Source organism: Eumetopias jubatus, unplaced genomic scaffold (assembly GCF_037043125.1).
Source record: "Eumetopias jubatus isolate StellerSeaLion01/CBP00866 unplaced genomic scaffold, mEumJub1_p1.0 scaffold_9, whole genome shotgun sequence".
In the NCBI taxonomy this organism is placed as follows: Eukaryota; Metazoa; Chordata; class Mammalia; order Carnivora; family Otariidae; genus Eumetopias; species Eumetopias jubatus.
This window is the reverse complement of record NW_028274815.1, coordinates 60153346-60160959: the sequence shown is the minus strand read 5'-3', so window position 1 is coordinate 60160959 and position 7614 is coordinate 60153346. Positions and strand designations below refer to the sequence as shown.

General features: G+C 43.8%; 1 pseudogene; it reads right to left on the bottom strand.

Moving 5' to 3' along the window:
* Positions 1–1014: 1014 nt before the first annotated feature.
* LOC114198308 (elongation factor 1-alpha, somatic form pseudogene) lies at positions 1015–5600 on the bottom strand (annotated as a pseudogene).
* Positions 5601–7614: the final 2014 nt, after the last annotated feature.

Below are 7614 nucleotides of genomic sequence, written 5' to 3'. Positions count from 1 at the left end.
ACTCTACCTAAAGTGACGTTAGTTGTTCATTACCCCTGCTTATTTTCTTCCTACCTTATTTGGGGCATCTGGCTGCCTCAATCGGTGGACCATGCAACTCTTGATCTCAGAGCTGTGAGTTGGAGCCTCACTTGGGTGTAGAGAGTACTTAAAAAATAATAATAATAAAAATAAATTACCTCATCTATTTATTTACTTGTTTACTGTCTGTCTCCCTGAAACTAAATATAGATGCCATTAAGGAAAGAACCTCATTTTGCTATCTTGATCACCCTTTAATTCCCAATATCTATCTGGCTCATAGTAGGCACTCAATCAATATTTGTTAAATGATTAAAACATAGAAAAATGAGTATGTTATTCAGTAAAGGAGGTGTGGGATACTACAGGCAGAATAGTGGTCACAGATTATAGAGTAGAATATTTTTTAAAAAGACTTTATAATTATGGGGCGCCTGGCTGGTTCGGTTGGAAGAGCATGTGACTCTTGATCTCAGGGTTGTGAGTTCAAGCCCCATGTTGGGTATAGAGATTACTTAAAATAAATAAAACATTTTTTAAAAGTCTTTATAATTAGGGGCGCCTGGGTGGCTCAGTTGTTAAGCGTCTGCCTTCGGCTCAGGTCATGATCCCAGGGTCCTGGGATTGAGCCCCACATCGGGCTCCCTGCTCAGCAAGAAGCCTGCTTCTCCCTCTCCCACTCCCCCTGCTTGTGTTCCCTCTCTCGCTGTCTCTCTGTGAAATAAATAAATAAAATCTTTTAAAAAATTAAAAAAATAAACATCTTTATAATTAAAAGAAAAACCTTCCTTCCAAACTCCAAAGACTTCCTGTGCTTTATTCCCATGCCTCAAACTCATCAGCAAAAAGAAAACTGCATTAGCAGGGACAGGTTTAAGATCGTTCAGGCAAGAGAAGAGGAAGTCCAAGGCTTCTCCTTGAGCCGTTCTTTTCCAGCTGTGGCTCCTCCTGGGTTGCCCCTGGCCTGGAAAGGCCTGATGTAGTTGTCACCCCTCACTTCCTGGCTGCTTTCATGGCAGACTTGGTGACTTTGCCACCAGTTGCTGCTGTTTTCTCCACAGCCTTGAAGACCCCAACAGCCACTGTCTGCCTCATGTCGCACACCGTGAAGCAACCAAGAGGCAGGTACTCCGAGAAGCTTTCCACACACATGAGCTTTCCTGGAATCATCTGAATGATGGCTGAATCCCCAGACTTCGGGGCTTTGGGATTGTCTTCCAGCTTCCTGCCTGAATGCCAGTCAATCTTCTCCCTGATCTCTGCAAGCTTGCAGGCGATATGGGCCGTGTGGCAGTCCAGAACTGATGAGTGCCAGCTGCAATGCTGCCAGGGTGGTTGAGAATGATCACCTGGAAGATGAAGCTCTCCACGTCTAAGGGCAGGTCATTCTTGCTGTCTCCCGCCACGTAGCCCCACCTGATGCCCTTCACTGACACATTTTTCACATTGAAGCCCACGTTGTCACCTGACAGGGCCTCAGCCAGGGCCTCATGGTGCAAAGGTCACCACCAGGCCTGGCTTGAGGAAGCCCGTTTCCCCCCAGCCCACGGGCACAGTGCCAATGCCCTCATCTTGTACACATTCTGTAGAGCTGGCCGCAGGGGCTCGTCCATAGGGCAGGCAGGGGCATGACGGAGTCCAGCGCTTCTAGCAGTGTTGTGGCCACCACATTTCCTTCCTTCCTGGTGATCTTCCAGCCTCTGAACCAGGACATCTTGGTGCTGGGTTCTAGCATGTTGTCTCCATGCCAGCCTGAGATGGGCACAAAGGCGACAACCTCAGAGTTGTAACTGATCTTGCTTGATTTAGGCCTTCACCTCCTTGCAGATCTCCTCAAGTGTGCACTACTATAAGGGGGTTCCGTGATGGCCATCTTATTGACTGCCACAATGAGCTGCTTCACACCCAGCATATCGGCCAGCAGTACAGGCTCACAGGTCTGTCCATTCTTGGAGATATATATTTTTAAAATTTATTTATTTGAGAGAGAGAGAGCGAGCACACAGGGATCGGGGAGAGAGTCTTAAGCCGACTCGGCACTCAGCGCGGAGCCCCACGAGGGGCTTGATCTCACGACACTGAGATCAGGACCTGAGCCTAAACCAAGGGTTTGATGCTTAACCGACTGTGCCACCCAGATGCCCCCCATTCTTGGAGATATTAATAACATTCCCCCAGAAGCCTGGAATATTATTTTTCCATGTTCATGTCTTTATAAAAATAAACAGTTCTATGGAGTGGAGGTGGGAGGGCAAACACAATGATATTTATTTTGGAAACACATACATGACAATTACTTTTATTTTACATGCTGAGAGTAGAAATATGACCCCTATTCAATGCAAGATTTGCACTAAAGTTGAAAATGGACAAGACATTGGCATTCCCATCTATTATAACTGGGCCAGAGCTTCAATCACCAGCTGAAAAAATAAACATGGGGTCAGCAGGCATTTGCCCTGCACCCTGAGTGCATTCCACAGTGTAAACCATGTGCAAATGACCTAAAGATCTAATGCCTCCTGATTTACAATTCATGCAAAGCCATACAATCAAGTACAGTAAGCCACAGCAGGGTGTCCTTGAAATTGATGCCCATTGTAGAATGGCCCAGGCAACAGGGGAATCATATCTGGGCCAAAAGAAATGACAGCATTTCTTGCCTTTTCTTCTCCAGTGTTTGGAGAACTAGGGCGACTAACAGGAAGATGGTTTTGCTGGAGGTGGGATGGAAGCATCGCCAGGGTGTGCAGCAGTTGCCTGGCGTTAGCAAGCTGCAGAACAGGGACACGTGGAGGGAAGCTGAGACATCTGTTGGGTTGTTGCTCAGAGTGGGGGGAGAGCCACCCTCAATAAGGAAGCCTGATGTAAAGTAAACCTAGGTGGAACCAGAGGCCTCTGTATTTATCTCTACAGTAAATGGGAGAGACTGAAAATGAATAACGTGTTCTGCTTGGTTTAGGGATTATACAGAGGCATAAGCCACATCTCCATAATCTTCCCAACCACACCTGCTTCAGATGATCTTGCCTTTCTCTTTATCTGATTTTGGACTTCTCATGGTAGAAAGCAGCAGAGATGGTTGTTACTTCAGGTATCCAGTAAGAGCCCATGCTGGTCTGCCATACCACCTTCTTTTGGGTTCTTTGGATGTGTTCTGCTTTATATTCTGGTTTCTACTGTTGTATCAAACTACCCCAAATTTAGTGGTATAAAACCATAACCATCTTATTATACTCACAAACCCTGTAGGTGAGGAATGTGGGTCCGGTGCAGCAGAGATGTCTTGTCTCTGCTCCATGGTGCCTAGGTCCTTAGCTGGGAATTCAAATACTGGGGGTGATTTGAATAGCTGGGGGCAGTGATAATCTGGTTTCCATCACTCATATCTGGTGCCTGGGCTGTTATGATGCAAAGGTTGGCCTCAGCTGGGACTACTGACTGGAACACCTACGATGTCTTCTCCAAGAGGCTTGGGCTTCTCACAGCATGGCTGCTGGCTTCCAAAAGGGATCATCCCAAGAGCAAGCATTCCAGGAGAAATAGGTGGAAACTGCATGGCCCTTTTTGACCCAGAAGTCACTTCTGCCACATTCTATTGGTTACAAGAGCGATATTAAATTAAGGGCCCCCATAGTCCTCCTTGCTAGATAGCTATGATCTGCTCCCCACGTGCCTACGCATGGCCCCGCACCCTGTCCTTCTGGACCATAGCTAATTCATCAGGGAGGGCTGCCAATTTTCATGCTAACCAATGACCTTCACCCTGTTGCCCGATGCCACAGGTTCTCCCTCTCTGTGGGAGGCAGGTGGAACAATGCAGATGTGTATTCACAGCCTATCAGTGGAGGAGCATCAGCAGGAAAGGCCACAGAGCCCTGCAGCTGAGGGCTTCTGAACAACTTTTGAGCCCAGAACCTCCCTCCACCCTAGCCACAGGAAGCCTGGTGATGATTCTTATTTGGATTAATGGTAGACTTCTGATCACTTCTTACAATAAATCCCTTTATTTTAGCTAACGTTAATGAATCTCAATTCCTTAACAGCAAATGAGTCTAAACGAAAATAGCGGGACGTTCTAAAACACCAAATATAATAAATACTTCATATTCCAGCCCACAAACATCCTTCTATGAGAATTGCCCACATCCAAAGGTATGAGCACCAACAGGCTGGTGCCCTTAAAGTAAGTCCCCCAAGTTGCTTTCAACCAGAAGATCTTTGCCTAAGACACCAATACAGGCATCTCCCTAGTTACCAAGCCCCAATTTGCAATGCCTTGTGATACCTGTGGTTATCAACAGCTGCCAGGTGTTAGGAACAGAGTAGTTGCCTCCCTGGGCAGGCAGAGTGAGACTGAGTCTCAGTCTATAAATTCCTCTTGCTAAGAAGCACTATCAGTATTCATTTATCCAGCAAATACATACTGAATGCCTACTATATGCCAAAATTTGAATGGTTTCAACTTTATTATGTGTGAATCCAACTTTTGTGGGTTGGCCTTGGATTCCAATCATTATTTATAACATGGTTTTAAAGAAAACTTTGTTCTACATTCCTTCACCCCAACTGCCTTCCGATTAATATTTGGCCTACCCGGGATGCAAACTGATGATTGCTTGCAAAGGACACAGAGCAGCACCATGAATGTCTCACTTGAGAAAAAGCTGTAGACTTCCAGTATTGCTTTCTGGCTAATGTGGGGAAGGGGCCAAGACCTGAGAGGTGATGCTTCAAAATGTAGCTGTGTGTAAGGTGTCCACAGAAAAGCAAACAGTACAGTAACAGTGGAGCATTTTCCTGAAACAGGTAGTGGAGACCCCTGGAAAATCTCTGAAATAAGTCACTGGTGATTTACATAATTGAATAGGTATCTGATTTAGACACTCTTTAGGTTAGGTGGGTTTTGTCAAGCTTATATATATTGAGTAATATTTGCACTCAAAAATTAAATTCGGGGCGCCTGGGTGGCTCAGTGTTAAGCGTCTGCCTTCGGCTCAGGTCATGATCCCAGGGTCCTGGGATTGAGCCCCGTGTCAAGCTCCCTGCTCAGTGGGAAGCCTGCTTCTCCCTCTCCCCCGCCCCCGCTTGTGTTCCCTCTCTTGCTGTGTCTCTCTCTGTCAATAAATAAATAAAATCTTTAAAAAATAAATAAAATATAAGCCCCTTGAGGGTAGAGACTTTGTCTATTAAAAAACAAGTTTAAATTCATCCAAATAAAGACTGGAGGGTGCCCAGTGGCTCAGTTGGTTAAGGTCTGTCTTTGGCTCAGGTCATGATCCCGGGGTGCTGGGATCGAGTCCTGCATTGGGTTCCCAGCTCAGCGGGAAGTCTACTTCTCCTTCTGCCCCTTCCCCTCACTTGTGTGCTCTCTCTTGCAAAAATAAATAAATAAAATCTTTAAAAAACAAACAAACATTTATAAGACTAGGCTTTTTTAAGAAGTAACAATAAATGGGGTGCCTGGGTGGCTCAGTTGGTTAAGCATCTGCTTTTGGCTCAGGTCATGATCTCAGGGTCCTGGGATCGAGCCCCGCATGGGGCTCCCTGCTCAGCGGGGAGCCTGCGTCTTCCTCTCCCACTCCCCCTGCTTGTGTTCTTGCTCTCGCTATCTCTCTCTCTGTCAAATAAATAAAATCTTAAAAAAATAAAAAATAAAAAATAAACTCACCTTCCAGAGAAAGCATTATTAATAGTTTGGTGCAGTTTTTTCTAAACTACACATATGTGGATTCTAACCTATGGTGATCAGTTTGTGGCCCCTGGCCTTCCAGTTGAGGGTCCCAGGTCAGGAAGAACGGCTCTAGACGTCTTAGACAACATGCTGTCTGCACAGGTCTGAGCCTCTGTGCTACGTGCTACTAAGAATCAAGAACCTGCAGGACTACCCTTGACAAAGTCTCCTCTTCCAGTGTTAAGTCAAGGCCAATCCCACCACATGGTCAACTATCTCTCTGGCATGTGTCTCTCGGATGGGAACTATTTTCAGGGGAGCAGGTACAAAAGTAAGCAGAGTCAACATTTCCTGTTGGTGAATGGAGGAAAATATCCTATTTCAGATCCAAGGCAGCCAACAGGTGTCTGATAGGCTGGTATCTTGGAAGATTATTAGTACCCAGTAAAGACAGAATGTTGAGATCAATATTCTGGTTGTATTTGAAAGGAGGAGAGGCTTAATGTTGTTCTTGCAGAGTAATTAACTGGGGCAGATACACACCCACATAGCTTTTAAAAACATTATTTTCTTGAGTCTCCAATGTCAGCACACTCTTCCTACTTCAAAGATGCTGAAGTGTGCTGGGTGGAGCACCCAGGTTAGATGCTCTCATTATATGTTGTCTTTTGTGTTTCAGTTTAATGATAGGCTCAGGCACACAACTTTATGATTTAGCTTTGGGTTGGTATCTATGAGATCTACCTTTCCTACAATTTTAATTTTTGTATTTATAACTAAGTTAATCTTGTTAGTGATGCTTTAATTGGGAATTTTGGTCTAAATATTCATGAGATTTTTTTTCATGGGGGAAAGGTCAGGGAAGGTATCTTTTACCATATAGATCTTTGCAGTTTTGATTAAATAAATTATTTATGCCACCTGCTGGTCTTTTTAGGACTCACTTTTTCATTATTAAAATTTTTTACATTTAATTTGTTTTTATGCTATACACAAATGTGTCTAAAATAATCCTTCAATCAAATCCATAAATGTTTTATAAGGAATGTATTTATTTATAGAACTTGATTCTGACCCACATCTTCTATTTTTAAAATTTCTTCTTGCCAAGGCTAATTTAAAAAGATACTTATATATTATTTAGGGGAGAGTTATTCTCTAGTCTAGACTAACATTCCTAAACAGCATGTATTTTAGACTTCAAAGCCTATATGAATACCAAAAAAGCATATGGTCCCAGTGAATAGTGAAGTTTGTCATCTCTACAAATGTAAAATAACTCATTTAGCTAGAAAATCATTAAGTTACTTTTTCTGGAAGGAAAACTTACAACAAAGGTAACAACACCATTTAATCTATTTTACCCATCCCCACCCCCTTACCGTCTGCTACCCTCTACTCTTACCCTCCTCCTTGTAGTACATAATCAAGTTGGAAGAATTCTCTACATAACCCAGGATTGATGTTTCTCATTTAAAATTTGTATATAAAAAAATAAATAAAATAAAATTTTTATATATGCCTCAGAGTACTATGGGAGACTAATGAGGAGCAAACTGAAGTGCTCAAAGAGCCCCCCAAATTGACTTTGGGAGGGGTAACATTTTTTTTAACTATAAGAGAAAACGGGGGCGCCTGGGTGGCTCAGTCATTAAGCATCTACCTTCGGCTCAGGTCATAATCCCCGGGTCCTGGGATCGAGCCCCACATCAGGCTCTCTGCTCAGCGGGAAGCCTGCTTCTCCCTCTCCCACTCCCCCTGCTTGTGTTCCCTCTCTCGCTGTCTCTCTCTCTGTCAAATAAATAAAATCTTAAAAAAAAAAAGAGAGGAAAAAGGATTAATTGTAACTTGAGAAAATTCAGGCAAGCACAAAGAAAAAATAAAAGTAATCTATAATAAGCCCAACTCCCAAAGAAAAG